The 16,122-nt window shown below is 33.5% G+C and overlaps 1 long non-coding RNA gene across 1 annotated transcript in view; it reads right to left on the bottom strand.

Moving 5' to 3' along the window:
• Positions 1–1,277: 1,277 nt before the first annotated feature.
• Positions 1,278–16,122, bottom strand: part of LOC106003242 — a 67,411-nt gene continuing 52,566 nt past the window's right edge. The window contains exon 3 of the long non-coding RNA XR_001175989.1: positions 1,278–1,417. This is a non-coding gene — a long non-coding RNA (uncharacterized LOC106003242). The remainder of the gene's footprint in view (positions 1,418–16,122) is intronic.

Raw genomic sequence — 16,122 nt, 5'->3', positions numbered from 1 at the left:
TAAGTATTATTTCAGCTTTTCATCTGAAAGCTAAAGAGTTCCTCTGTGAGAGGTTAAAGTGTAACTCAATGAGAGAAAAACTGCTTAATATATTCAATATTCTGGGTTTGATCATTTACTACAAAAATAGTGGCATTTCTTTCACAGTGTTCCTGTTTGGATAAAATTTGTGTTATTTGGATACTAAAGAAATTTTATTTTCTAAACATATAAAATATAGTTGCATACATGAATATATATGTTAAAATCTGTAGTTAAAAACAAAAGAAATTATTTTAATGATACATTATTATAAGTAAAACTTTTATTAATAATAAAAAGTACATGCCTCTCTGTATATAGTTATTAAAAACAATAACATTTTGATTGCTAGAGCAAAGACAAAATACTGAAACAGGATATACACCAAATAACAAAGTATACAGAATAAAAATGTCAACAAAACATTAAAATTGGAACTTACAGGATGAAAATTTTCAACACAATATATTTGTTTCTATAGTAAGCATATATATAAAGAGATTACATGCAAACAATTTATCCGGTACTATGAAGATAAATATTTGATAGGTGTCAATGTGTCACATTTATTATCTTGAATTCTTAGGAGTTGACATCTGAGTATTGTGGTTAAGATCAGCCTAGGAATGCAAATATATGAGATTCTTATCACCAAATTGCCATCAAAATGCCAGTAGTATAGACAAAACTCAGGTGGTAGAGTGCCAGCCATGAGCAAGAGTATGAGGCCTGAGTTCAAGCCTCAGGATTGACACAATATTAAAAAAAGATGATATAAATTCATGTTAACCTCACATCAACAATTACATGTTATCTACATAAGATACACACAGCTCTCTGCTTTGCAGAAATTTTTGAAGTAAATTATGTGTTTAATTAAAAAAAAGCTCATATTTTATTGTGAAGTAGGAAATCATTACTGCTTTCTAATATATTATTAAATTTGGAGAGAAATGAACTCACAGTAGAGAAGTCCATGTTAGCTTGGAGGATAACAATTACTTTCATTCTTCTTTCCCACTATGAATGTTCCAATAGGCTACAATGAATGACAATTCTTTGTTATGTTGACGATCATACTTCTGCCCCACAGACTCACAAGACCAATTATTCCTTTGCTCCAACATTCTTCACTTAGTAAGACAGCCATAGTAAGCTTTAAACTTCCTCAAACTAAACGGAATTTATAAAGGAATAGATTGTGGGATTTTAAATTACCATAAAAGTGGTAGCTGTAACTTAAGAAGGCAATAAGGCAGTTTATTACCTATTACTGCCTTCACGAGATATAAATCCTCCAAACTGAAAGGATGAAGCCAGAATTGCTCAGAAAGCTAATAGAGGAATTAGCTTCTTTTGGACCAACTGGTATTGGAGAGACAGTTTCTCAATCCTCCTATACAAAAAAAGAGAAAGAATTAAATGTGTATGTTGAAAACACTTTGCCAGACCCTAGTATGTTTGCTGACCAAAGATACCCCAAAATGAGAAACTTCTTAGAGTATATTACTAAAGAAGAATGAAAAGGCCAGTATGTTATCTTTGTTCTTGTGTTTATTGTAATCAAAGTGGCAGATTTGAACAATTTATCTCAACTTGTATGGTACATTCCTTAGTATTGGACTGAGCAACAAATATAATAAATATGCAGATGATTAATTTGTTCTTTCCCAGCCTGATATTGAACATCAATATTTAGAACTCAGGTCTAATTGATTATATCTTAATTTAAAATTATTCTTCTTGTGTAAAATATGGTTGTAATAAATAAGTCATAAATAGATTACATTAACTCATTAATTTCCCTTATTTCTTCTGGGTTTGTTTCAATAACGGTTTTGATACCTTTCTTTGGTGACAGGGACAAAATTAACAGAAAGACTGATAACAATTTATATATATATATATATATATATATATATGATGAATTTCAAAGAACATACTAGAATACATTTCTCTGCATAGCATCTATGTCAACTACAGCTTCTATATAGTAAATAATATATGTGTATTAGAATGAAACCCACTTTTTAAATTCATTTCATTAAAAACATACATTTTCTATATGTGCACGTGAGCACATGTTTGGGTGTGGGTGTGGGTGTGTGCATGTATGCTTGCACCATTACTGGGGCTTGAACTCAGGGCCTGGACTGTGTCCCTGAGAAAGCTCGAAGCTACTGTTTTGCCATTTCATCCAAAGCTCCACTTCTGGTTTTCTGGCAGCGAATTAGAAAGAAGGGTCTCAAGGACTTTCCTGCTTGAGATGGCTTAATCTCCTAAACAGCTAGGATTATAGATGTGAGCCACTGGCATGGAGCAGTGTTATCAAATTTTGATCCAGCATTGAACATGTTTGTACGTACAGGAAAATCAGTAACTGCATTAGTCAAAATTAGAATTTACTGTGTAGAGATCAGATCATCTGAATCTCAATTTCCCACTATGTAAATTGTTATTAATATTACCTACATGAAAAACTATGTAATGATAAAACTATTTTGACAAAGAAATTACCTTGCTCAGTTCAAAGGAGACCAATTTACTCTCCTCTATCAGCCATATGGTGGTTAAATTCTAGTAACTTTTACTAAGCATGACTTAGGTCAAACAAAAATTAAATATAAAAATTGATTTTTCAGTGATAAAAGGAGAAAAATATTGAATAAGTAGTGACTTTTTTTTTGCTCTAACTATGATCTATACACTTCAATTCTGAAAATTTGTAGTCTTTCAGCCTCATATTCTTTGTGTACTATATAGTGAAATTGTATCAGTTGATCTCTGAAATTTCTTTATTGTATTTATTATTAAATTAGCTGACAAATTATACAGATGATAATACATGGGTATTTGTGTTGAATGAAATAATAAACTGAATTTCAAGATGATTCAGGGGACTTTCTTTTCAGTGACTAGAGTAAGAAAGACTAAATAAAGATTAAGGTTTAAAAAGATCAAGATACACGTGTTCCACTTGTGCTAATTGTAACTTGGAAAATCACAACCTTTTACCAAAATTTGTACCAACTTCTATAGGGGATCAGCTTTCCAAAACCAATTCCCAAAACAACGATGTGGAAATGATATATGAAAACCACAAGAAGTATGTCCTCAAGAGGAAAGAAATGAAGAGAAATGAGGCAGCTAGGTGGAGAATAGGGACTTGGAGGAAAAGAGAGAAAGAAAAAGAGAGAGGGAGAGGACAAGAAGAGGAGAGGGGTGACAGAGAGGGAGCTAGGAGGAGAAGAAAGAAAGGGAAAGGAGAAAGAGAAGGGAAGGAAACAAGGATAGCTGAAGAAAAATTTGTGATGTATCTGAGTTGCCAAAAATAAATGACAAAGACAATGTGTTTCTATTCTGATATTGCAGATAGTAACCTCAGGTAATAAAATTACGCTTAAGAATGAGTCAAGGAGTCCTCAAAATGTACATGGAGAGATTACCTCACAAAACAGGCATGAGCCAGTAGGGCATAATTCAGTCTCATAAAATAAAGACCCAGATTAGCTACAGAACTAAGAAAGGAAAGAAGTTCTATCCTTGATTTTGATCCTATTTTGTATTTCGAGAAGGGTAATTGTGAAAAATAATTCAAAAAATAAATCATTCACTTTTTGAGTTTAGTCAGTCTGCCGACAAATTAATTCCCATGTACAGAGATGGACTTGTATTAACAGACATAAATTACAAATGCATCTAAACTTGCCTAGAAACATTATTTTCTTATTAATTATGAATCACCTTCCAGCCCAAGCCCACAGAAATTAGAAATGTTTTCATTGTCTCACATGTTTATTTTAACAGACATGGAATAAAAATCTATTGTGAGCTGTTAATGAGTGGTAGTATAGTTTGGATTAGTCATTCTTCTATATGTTTAAGCATATGCAGATTATAAGTGCATAAAGATGAGCATTGATAGAATATTTAATTTTAATTTAGATTAAAAGTAAGAAATTAATTATTTATATAAAATATTAATTCCATATAATTAGTTTTACTTGTTAATTTGAGTCAGGGAGCTATAGGATCTTTGTATGAATTAAAGTTCCCTGAATAAAATAGAAAGAATGAGCAGGAATGTATTTTTTAATCTAGTCATACTGTAGTATGAATTATTCATTCTTTAAGATTTTGGAAACAAAGACTAAAAGCATCTGGAGAAAAGTCTTGGAAATGAGTAGGAAGGTAACTATATCATATCTATGGGAAATGAAGATTATAGGACTCCAACAATCACTCAGGTATCATCTGTAATGACTTTCTAAGTTTATGACTTTTCTTTTTCAACCCACAGGAAAAGAGATAGTAATAATTATCTACAATTTTACTTACTTGGAAAATGTATTTTCTTGTCACTCTCTTCTGATTGACTATGAATATGCTTGGCATATTCATTTTCATAAATATAAGAGATGAACTTTTGTCAGTGTACTTTTTATGATTTTTCTCTTATTTGAATATTATATGTATCAGATAGTTTGATCTACTAAACTTCTGTTTAGACCATCACAGGCTTTTGTTTGCTTCTAAATACAGTTTTAAAGTGAAGAAAAGTGAATCTTAGAACAATACAAAACTCAGTGAAGTGCTACAGTAATTTGCAATAACTAGTATATGTTGAGACAAGCAGAAAAGGTCAGATAAGTTGATGTTAGGTGAAATGAACCCCAAGATAAGTATTCAAATGTTTTTTCTTTCATGTGATTGTTTCTAACATATTTATAAGATGATTTCTTTGTTGCTTTGTATGTCCCTCCCCACATTGTACTCCCTGCTTTCACTGTATTTGACATTGGTATAATTTGTGGAGGGGAAGGGAAAAAGGAAAACAAATCGTTTAAATAGTGATACAGGTAGACCCATTGCAACAATGAGATGTACAAGTCGTTATGTCGAAGAACGACGGGAAGGGGAAACAAAGGACGAGGCAACAATGCTTGATAAGAAATGTACTCATTATCTTGCCTATGTAATTGTAACCCCTCCTGATGGTATTTTCACAATAAAAAAAATCTTAACATCATTTGTGTTGGCTCATGAAGGCTATATAACAGAGGATGTTAGAGTAGGTGCCTTATAAATAACAGAAATTCATTTCTTACAGCTCTAGATGCAGGGAAGTATAAGATCAAGGTACATGAAGATGTGATGTCTGGTGGGATTTGGTCTCTGATTCATAGTACTGTCTTGTGTCCTCACTTGGTAAAATAGGCAAGGGAGCTCACCAAGTTCTATCTATAAAGGCATAAAAACCATTTATGTAGAACTAGCCCTCACAACTAGACTGACTAACAAAGGCCCTGGTACACCAACTGGGGGTCAAAATTTCAATGTAAGAGCTTGGAGGCAATGCAAATATTTGTTTGAAAGGTGACTCACCTAGCATGTACTAGTGTTAAATATGATTATACAAGTAAATGAAAGAATAATCATTTAATAGCACTTAGATTGTGTGAAGAAACAGCTATAAGAACAAAAGAATTAATCAGAACAAAAGGATAAAATATTAATTTCAGGGTTTTGAGGTTGTTTTTGTTTTGTGTTGCTTTGTTTTGTTTTTGGTTGATCATGGGCCTGAGTCTGATTTTTCACTAAAGGCTAGTGCTCTACCACTACCACAACCATAGCTCCACTTCTGGTTTTCTGGTGGTTAATTGGAGATAAGAGTCTCACAGTTTTTTCTGCCAGGATGGGCTTTGAATTGAGATTCTCCGAGTTCAGCCACCTGAACAACTAGGATTACAGACATGAACCATCAACACTGTTTGGGAACTATATTTTCAGTGGTATAATTACAATATGTTAATTTAAAATATCAATCCAAATAATGATTGATAAAATAGATCGTTCTATTAATTGAAATCTGTAAGAAAAAAAGAGGAAAAACTAAATTGTTTCAGCTAAAAAGTAATGTATGTCTGCTTTTTTTCTTACTATGTCTGGTAACAGATATAGTAAAAATTGTCTCCTATTTCATTTTCTTGGTAAATGTCATCCCTCTATGGTTGACATGAATACATATGTGATATTAATTTTCACAGCATAACAAAAGAATTTCTCTTTGATATTTTAGTGTTTTTGTGCCATTTGGGGATGGTCTTTGTGTATATATATATATATATATATATATAGGCATATATACATATTATATAAAGACATAGGCATGTATACACAAATATGTATATGTAAATGTGTACTAGGCACTGTGACCTACACACAGGTGTATACATATAGTATATCTATATACTCATAAAATAAATAATATAAACAAGGATGAAAGCAATAGGTGTTTTTTTAAGTTTTTGTAGAGCTCAATTTTTATTGAAAACGTATAATTTTATAAAGAATAAAGCAAGCTTATTTCAGCAGGAACAAGGCAAGATAGATTTCAAAAACATCTTAGAACTTTGTCAGTCCTTAAGAATGGTGGGAATTTTTAATGAACTAGAAAATAGATGGTAATTTAGAAATAGTTGTATAATATTTAGCTCATTTTGTACACCCTGTCAAAGGGAAAGCATGGGTGATAAAATAATACAGAGGGGCTCTTTGCAGTGACCAGTTGCTTTTAAATTATTGAAAAGTAACCAGAAAAACTAAGAAGTGTATCGATCAAATGTGTTAGCCAACAAATGCCTGAGAAGACAAACTTCATTAAGGAAAATGTTTGTCTTGGAGCTTCAGATATTTCAGCCCATGATTGGTGTGCCTTGTTGGCTTTGATGGAACAATAAATTATAGTGGGAATGCATGGCAACATAGACTGCTCACCTAATGGCAGTCAGGAAGTGAGGGAGGTAGATCAGATTCCAACATTCCTTTCAAAGGCAAGTTCCACTGACCAATCTTTCTTCTGTGTCTCCCTATCTTCTGGCTGTGGTATCACCCGCTGTGATCACAGCTCAATGCATGGATTATTGGGGGCCTATCTGGAGCTAAACTATAGCATCAAAGAAACTCTTAAATTATTGTAGTAGCCCAACTCAAAAGAATACTTTTAAAAGAATAACCTCTGACCTAATCTTTCTAAAGAATATCCTAGAAAAAGAACTTTCAGCATTTAAAAACCAGAAAAACATAAATGTTTTCTTTACCTTTTTAGCTTAATTTTTATACCTGAAGTTTCTCTTCTTTGCCTTGTTTGCTCTCATACAGCAGCTGTCAGTTTCAATAGCATTCATCGAATGTGAAAATCTATATGAGATCTGACACTTCCACTTAATGAGACTAGAATCATGACCCAAAGCTTCTCATGAAAGGAACGTCGATCCTTCTATACCCACAACAGTGAAGAATGCCCTCTGCTTTCTACTTAAAGCCATGCAAGCCATCAGTGACCATCTTTAATTGGCTTTGGTGGAATCAATGTTTATTTGATGGCCGAGAAAATAGTGTAATAAAGAGATCTTAGAAGGTGTCAGCTCCCTTATAAAAGGAAAAGAAACTAAGCCCATACTCAAAGACCCAGAAGACAATCTGACTGTGGTTTCCACTCTAAGATCCAATATACCTGTGATGGCAACATTAGGTCTGGGTATACTATTTGATGTAAGCCAACCATCATTTAGGGAAAATACTGAGTTGAAAGGTTGCTAACAAAATTCTGTTTTCTTCTCTTGTGATAGCCATGACATCATGCACTTATACAACCTCATTATCATTGGAAGAAATAATTCATCCCCACAAAACAAATTTACATTGTGACAGGCAAATTCCCTCAACAGCCAATGACTTTGTAGAATTTCTTCAGTGTCTACTAGGTACAAACTACGTGCAAGACAACATAGAAGTAAAAGGGGATCAGATCTAAAGAAATTTAAAATATAGCAGATAGAATATATGAACACACATAGCAAAAATGCACATTATAATTACAATAACACAGTTTTATTGTCAGAATGTTTAATTTAAACTTTCAGTTGAAACACAAAGACTGCAGAGTCTTTAATGTCATATATGAATAAATGAAACAGAAAATAATAAAACTGCAAATTAACTTAGAAAATCTATGAATGTTATTCTTTTAATATTTTACCAGCTACTAAAATAATGAAATTTGTTACACTGGCAGATGATCTCATAATTTTAAAATGGATTATTCACACAATAATTTTGAAGGCTTTAGAGATATTATAATGTGTGCTATGGCAAGTCACATTTTAATGCTAAGGTATAAATTTTGGGAAAAATTGATTTATAAACTGTTGATGAGAAATGTATTTTAATTTTTTTAAATTTAATTTTATTTTATTTGTGAACATACTGTACAGAGGGGTTACAATTACATGGGCAGGATAATGCCTACATTTCTTACCAAGCATTGCAGCCTCCTCCTTTGTTTACCCTTCACATCCCTTCCCAGCCTCCCCCCTCCAAATCCCAATCCCAATCCCAATCCCAATCCTTCCCCTCCCCACCCCTGCCCCCCCCACCGACGTTGTAGAGCTCGTTTTGGACATGACAACTTGTACTTCTCATTGTTGCAACAGGTCCACCTGTATCCTTAAACGACTTGTTTTTCCCCATCTCCTTCACAAGTTATACTGACATCAAATATAGTGAAAGCAGGGGTTATACTGTGGGGGAGGGACATACAAAGCAACAAAGAGATAATCTTATAAATGCATTAGAAACACATGCATGAAAGAAAAAAATTAAAATACATATCTAAGGGTTCATTCTCTTAACATCACATTTTCTGACCTTTTCTGCTTGACTCACACATATACTAAATATTGCAAATAAGGGAAACCATGGGACCTATGTTTCTTTGGGCCTGGCTTACTTCACTTAATATAATTTTTTCCAAGTTTTTCCATTTCCTAACAAATGGGGCAATGTCATTCTTTCTGATAGAGGTATAGAATTCCATTGTGTATATATACCACATTTTCTTGATCCATTCATCTACTGAGGGGCATCTGGGTTGGTTCCATATCTTAGCTATGGTAAATAATGCTGCAATAAACATAGTTGTGCTGGTAGCTTTAGTGTGGTCTTGTTTGTAAACATTTGGGTAAATGCCCAAAAGTGGGATTGCTGGGTCATAGGGGAGTTCTATGTGAAGTCTTTTGAGGAACCTCCATACTGCTTTCCAAAGTGGTTGAACAAGTTTACATTCCCACCAACAATGAAGTAAGGTCCCTTCTGTCCACATCTCCTCCAGCATCTGTTGTTGTTAGAGTTCTTGATTTTTGCCATTATAACTGGGGTGGTGGTATCTCAATGTTGTTTTTATTTGCATTTTTTTATGGCTAGGGACGTTTGTATTTTATTTTTACATTTTATAATAACAGGTATAAGATCATGAAAGCATTGTTTATATTATGTTTTTAAAAACAATTTTTAAACAAGCTTACACTCCCACCAACAATGTAGTAAGGTTCCCTTCTGTCGTCATCCCCTCTACCATCTGTTGTTATTAGAGTTCTTGATTCTAGCCATTCTAACTGGGGTGAAGTGGTATCTCAATGTTGCTTTGATTTGCATTTCTTTTATGGCTAGAGAGGTTGAGCATTTCTTCATGTGTCTATTGGACATCCTTCTTTCCACTTCAGAGAAGTTTTTCTTTAAGTCTTAGCCCACTTACTTATTGGGCAGTTGTTTCTTTGAAGATTTGTTTTTTGGGGAAAGCAGTATGGAGGTTCCTCAAAAGACTCCACATAGAGCTCCCATATGACCCAGCAATCCCGCTTCTGGGCATTTACCCAAATGATCACAAACAAGACTATACTAAAGCTACCAGCACAACTATGTTTATTGCAGCATTATTTACCATAGCTAAGATATGGAATCAACCCAGATGCTCCTGGGTAGATGAATGGATCAAGAAAATGGGGTATATATACACAATGGAATTCTATGCCTCCATCAGAAAGAATGACATTGCCCCATTTGTTAGGAAATGGAAAGACCTGGAAAAAAAATATCCATATTAAGTGAAGTAAGCCAGGCCCAAAGAAACATAGGTCCCATGGTTTCCCTTATTTGCAATAACTAGTATATGTCTGAGTCAATCAGAAAAGATCAAATAAGTTGATGTTAGGGGAATGAACTCCAAGATAAGTATTCAAATGTTTTCTTTTTGTTTTTTTTCTTTCATGCAATAGATTTAACATATTTATAAGATGATTTCTATGTTGCTTTGTATGTCCCTCCCCCACGGTATAACCCATGCTTTTACTGTATTTGATGTTGGTATAATCTGTGGAGGGGAAGGGAAAAAACAAATCGTTTAACTAGGGATACACGTGGACTCATTGCAACAATGAGATGTACAAGTTTTTATGTCAAAAAACGAACTTTACAACTGTGGTTGGGGACTCATTGCAACAATGAGATGTACAAGTTTTTATGTCAAAAAACGAACTTTACAACTGTGGTTGGGGATGGGGGGAGTATGGGAAGGGATGAGAAGGGAAAACAAAGAGGAGGCAACAAGCTTGATAAGAAATGTACTCATTATGTTGCCCATGTAATTGTAATTCCTCTGTACGGTATTCTCCCAATAAAAAAATTTAAAAAATTTAAATAATTTTCAGTATTCCAAATTCATGGTTTTATAAATTTCTCGTTTTTTTCCATTGGTTTTCAAAGGCATTAGCAATTTTAATTTGTTTTAATAGCTTTAACAAAAGAGAATTGAATATGGCATATTCCTTTTGTCTCCTTACTATTTCCCACTTATTCTCTCCTTCCATCACTTAGCTACTTCATTTTCTGATTTTCAGGACACCATTTTCCAGTGCCACTATCTTTATTAAATTTAATTTTCACCTCTAATAAAACGTGCTCATGTAATACAACCAGAGCCTCTTGACATTTATCCTTTTCATCAGAACCTCTTATTATTTGCCACAGATTGGCTCTGCCATCTCCTTTCCCTCTCCTTCTCTATTGCTAATGGGAGAACAGAACTATACACACTTCCATGCTGTCTTCTTCTTTCTTATCACTTTGTGAATAGCATCTAATATTGCCTTGCAATGGCATAAAAGAGCTTAAACAAAGAAAGGAGCACAGCTTATAGATGACAGCTTTCCAACAGGATCATAAAATCATTGCTAGAATGAGAAAACATGATATTTTACCTTTCACAATTGAATTAGGGATTTTTTGTTTTTTTGTTTTCCTAAATGGAGAATACTTGCATCTTAAAATAGTAATATGACAGGTATAAGAGGTCATATAAGTGCATGTACCTATAATGTCTCTAAGCTATTTCAAAAGAATGGTGACCATTCTCCAAGAATTGGAGTTCTGCTTTTCACTGTGCTACTGTCAGTGAAAAGCTGAAAGAGCCAATACATAATTAGCTCAACTGTGCTTTGTTTTAACCAATAGCAATTAGGTTAACAATCTACTACAATTGGTTATTGAGACACTATGTACCTATATATAAGATAGAACATTCATATAAACTATGTACTTTTATATAAATATGTACTCTATCAGAATGCTTACAAACGTGTGTTTGTGTGTGTGTGTGTGTGTGTGTGTGTGTGTGGTATGCAAGTTCATACCTATGTATTAACTGCAATACAATAGATTCAAGGTAGAACTCAAATAGTATAATTTCTTAGAAAGGCAAAGTCAAACTTGAACAAAACAAACAGGAAACAGTTACTTGAAAGGGGTGGGGTAGGGTCAAGTTCAAAGTGGAAAGAGGTAAGCAAATGAACAGGATAAGAGGTGAAAATGCAGTCAGGAATACAATCTATATCCTACAAAATTAAGAAGATGGAGGGAAAGGATGGGATAAGAGAGGGATGTTTGGAAATGTTGAAAGTGGTAACATTGATCAATATGCATTGTATTCATAAACTGCTTTATTGAATGGCAACTATTTTGTATAACTACTTAAAGATAATACACTTTAAAAAAAGAATGTAATAAAAGGGATCATATTGAGTTTGTTAGAGAAATGAAAAGTATTCCATGCTTGATATTTAAAATTCTTCAGAATTTTCCAAATAACAATATTGTCATTAAATTTCATAGAAGACAGAGAATCACTCAAGTAAGCAGAGAGGAAAATTACCCTTGTAATTTATTTTGTGATAATAATAAACAAGTATTTTTCAAGGCAATTAGGTATTTTGTTGCTTGTTTCCAAAGAAGTAATTTAGAATTTCGAAAGGGGAGATGTTGATAATCATAGTTTTAAGTTTAAATAGATCATATCATGATCTAGGGACTAGATAAATGAGAAGAGTTTGTTCATATTAGTTTTGAGCACTTAGAGGTGTTTGAAAGTTGGAGGTACAAAAATACTATTTTTAAAAATAAGCAAATTAGTATATATTCCTTCTGTGAGCATCTATAATACTGTTTTCCTCACTAGGCTCTCAACTAATTTTTTTTTTTTTTTTGGTCCGGTGGTGGGGCCTGAACTCTGGGCCTGGGCGCTGTCCCTCAGCTCTTCAGCTCAAGGCTAGCGCTCTACCACTTGAGCCACAGCGCCACTTCCGGCTTTTTTTTATTTTTTGCTTATGTGGTGCTGAAGAATCGAACCCAGGGCCTCAGGCATGCAAGACAAGCGCTCTACCACTGAGCCACCTTCCCAGCCCCTCAACTAATTATTTTTAAGGAAAATATTGATTATACTCATTATAGGTTTGTCCTAAGGATGAACACCTTAAGAAAATACATTGACCATTTTTTTCTTCAATAAAGTGTCTGTTAAATTCTAAATTAAATTTAAGCCTAGATATATACTAAAAAATTATACTTAGTATTAGCATTCTGAAAGTACTCATAATAAACTATTGTTTTTACTACACATGTAAAGGAGGGAAATAAGAAGGCTTATCTAAACAATAATCTTTGGAGCTCACTATAAAAAGTTGTAAGAGATTTTCACTTTCCTCTTCAGAAAGAGGCAGAGGAAGGTTGGCCAAAATATCACCAGCTATGAGACCTTCAGCTTCTGCAGAGAGCAGGCAATGAACTTCATTTCAACTCATTTCTAATGAAAAAAGAGTGAAAGAAGTGTGTGTATTTGTACTGTATAAGAAATTAGTCCTAAAGTAGAAATCTGGAAAAGCTACTTAGACATGACTGCACTGGAAAAAATCCATTTACAGATGATGGAGTCCATACTTCTTCAGAGATTTGGTTATCCAAAATATAGTACATAAGTAGATAAAGTATATATGATAGGTAGGTGATAGATAGTAGACAGACAGACAGATAGGTAGACAGACAATAGATTCTTCTCACAGCAAGCTCTGTATTTCTTCCTGCAGAACACATACCCAATGTCCTTATTAGAATAATCACTTTCACAAATTTCCCTATAAAATGTAAGAAACATAAGCAGGAAAGTTTCCATTTAGGGACACATAACAACTACCTACACTAACATTCCAACCACACCCCTAGCAACAATTCTACCATGACAGGTAGACTTCTTGTATTGTTTTTTGCACTTAGTAACATTTTGCTTGACATTTGTAATAATGCATAACTATGTGATAGTTTAGAAATGTTCTAAAATAGAGATTTGAAAACATCTACATACCCTGTAATCAAAACAGGAGAATCCTTGTGAAGCCAGTTTTTTTTCTTTTTTAAAAATATTATTGTTATTTTGTTTTTTGAAATCCCCTTAGTTCATTCACCCAATTAGTCCTTACTGAGGATATCTGTTTCTAAGATTCCTTATTACCTCTTATATGATATATTTTTTGTAATTTTATCTTAGTAGTAGCAATGTTTATCTTTGGATTTTTTTTGAGCAGAGAAATTCACTTCACCAAGGTGAAAGTAATCCTAAAAATCTTAAATGTATGAAAATACTTATGATGAAAATTGTTCTTGAGGAAAAATTAAAACCTCATTTTGTACATTGTGCAACCAGCAGGTTAAAAAAATTAAAAGTGTTACAAGCTTGTATTTGAGCAATCAAAAACTGAAGATTGGATTTCCTTCTCAGTGACCATTAATGGCATGAGTTAAAGCTACTAAAACAAAACCAGATAAAATCCAACCATACATCTCCAAAGTTTTTGCTAACTAGAATTATTTTTGTCTTTCTCTTTCATCAGCAATACAAACTTTAAGAAATTTGTAAGTAGCAGATGCCAAATATCATTTCAAACAGAGAACGCTCGTATAATTTTTAAATTTTGTACAATTTTTAAAAATATTTTACTTTCTCTTTGCCTATGTCACACATGCTCAATATCTAGTACAGTACTTGAAAAAAGGTGTGTTCTAGTAAGTAAAAACAAAATTAATTTGCTATTTAGGTAAATTAGTTTTGTCAGTAAAATAGAACATTTAGTATTGTCAATAAAAGGAAGAAATGAACTTGGTAGCCAAGTTGTTTGTCTTGGAATAATTTAAATTTAAATGTCTCATCTCACTTAAAATGACACTAACTGACATGGAAAATAATGGATAAGATGTCTTCAATGTAATTTAAAAATTAAGCTTGTCTGTTATTGAAATATGAAAATGCTTCTTTTCTCCCCACATTGTTTCATTTCTAGTGGAAAATGATCTGGAAATTGCTGAAGCTTTGTGAAAGTCAAGTTTATCTTTAAGATGTCTAGTGAGGATTTGTTGTTGGGGATTTAATTTTTTGAATTCCAAGCATATTTTAGATATGAGACCCTTATCCATTGAATGGTTAGTGAAGATCTCCCAATCCATGGGCTTTCTATTGATCTTGCTAGCTATGTCCTTTGCCATGCAGAAGCTCTGCAGTTTTATGCAATCCCACTTATCCAACCTTTCTTTGATTTGTTGAGTTTCTGGTTCTTTATTAAGAAAATTTCATCCTCGGCCAAGGAGCCCTAGAGTTTCTCCTATTATTCACTGTAGCTAAATAATAGAGCCAACCTAGATGCCCCTCTGTAGATTAATGTATCAAGAAAATGTGGAATATATATACAATGGAACTCTATGCTTCCATCAGAAAGAATGACACTGACCCACTTGTTAGGAAATGGAAAGACTTGGAAAAAAATCATATTAATTGAAGTAAGCCAGACCCAAAGAAATATAGGTCCTGTGGGTTCCCTTATTTGCAATAATTAGTAAATGTCTAGGACTATTTTATCAGATGAGCAGAAAAGCTCAAAAGCTATGTACATATGACCATATAAGATGATGCTAAGTGAAATGAACCCCAAGGTATGGACACAAGAGGTCTTTCTTTGTTGTTGTTGTTGTTGTTTAATATACTGTGTGGTATTTTTTATTTGTTTCCTTTGCATGTTCATACTGCTTTCCAAAGTGGTTGAACAAGTTTACACTCCCACCAACAATACAGTAAGGTTCCCTTCTGTCCACATTCCCTCCAGCATCTGTTGTTATTAGAGTTCTTGATTATATCCATTCTAACTGGTTGAGGTGGTATCTCAATGTTGTTTTGATTTGCATTTCTTTTATGGCTAGGGAGGTTGAGCATTTCTTCATGTGTCTATTGGCCATCCCTCTTTCCTCTTCAGAGAAGTTTCTCTTTAAGTCTTTAGCCCACTTATTTATTGGGCAGTTGTTTCTTTGAAGATTTAATTTTTGAGGGATTTAATTTTTTGAGTTCCAGGTATATTTTTAAATATGAGACCCTTGTATGTTGTATGGCTAATGATCTTTTCCCAATCTGTGGGCTTTCTATTAATCTTGCTAGCTATGTCCTTTGCCATACAGAAGCTCTGTAATTTCATGCAGTCCCATTTGTCCAACCTTTCTTTGATTTGTTGTGTTTCTGGGTTTCTATTAAGAAATTTTCGGGCAAGGAGACCTAGGGTTTCTCCTATTCCATCCTGTAATGTTTTCAGGGTGTCTGCTTTGACTCCAAGGTCTTTGATCCATTAGGAGTTGATTCTGATGCAGGGTGATATATAGGGATCTAGCTTTAGTTCTCTACAGATGATTAACCAATTTTGCCAGCACCATTTACTGAAGAGGCTGTCTTAATTCCTTTCTATTTTTTTAGCTCCCTTATCAAAGTTTAGGTGGCTATATGTCTGTGGGTTCATTTCTGGGTTTTCAATTCTATTCCATTGGTCCTCAGGTCTGTTCTTGTGCCAGTACCAAGCTGTTTTGATTACTATAGCTTTGTAGTAGAGTTTGAAATTTGGTATT

Source organism: Dipodomys ordii, unplaced genomic scaffold (assembly GCF_000151885.1).
Source record: "Dipodomys ordii isolate 6190 unplaced genomic scaffold, Dord_2.0 Scaffold1, whole genome shotgun sequence".
NCBI classification, from domain to species: Eukaryota; Metazoa; Chordata; class Mammalia; order Rodentia; family Heteromyidae; genus Dipodomys; species Dipodomys ordii.
This window is presented reverse-complemented; position numbering and strand designations above follow the sequence as displayed.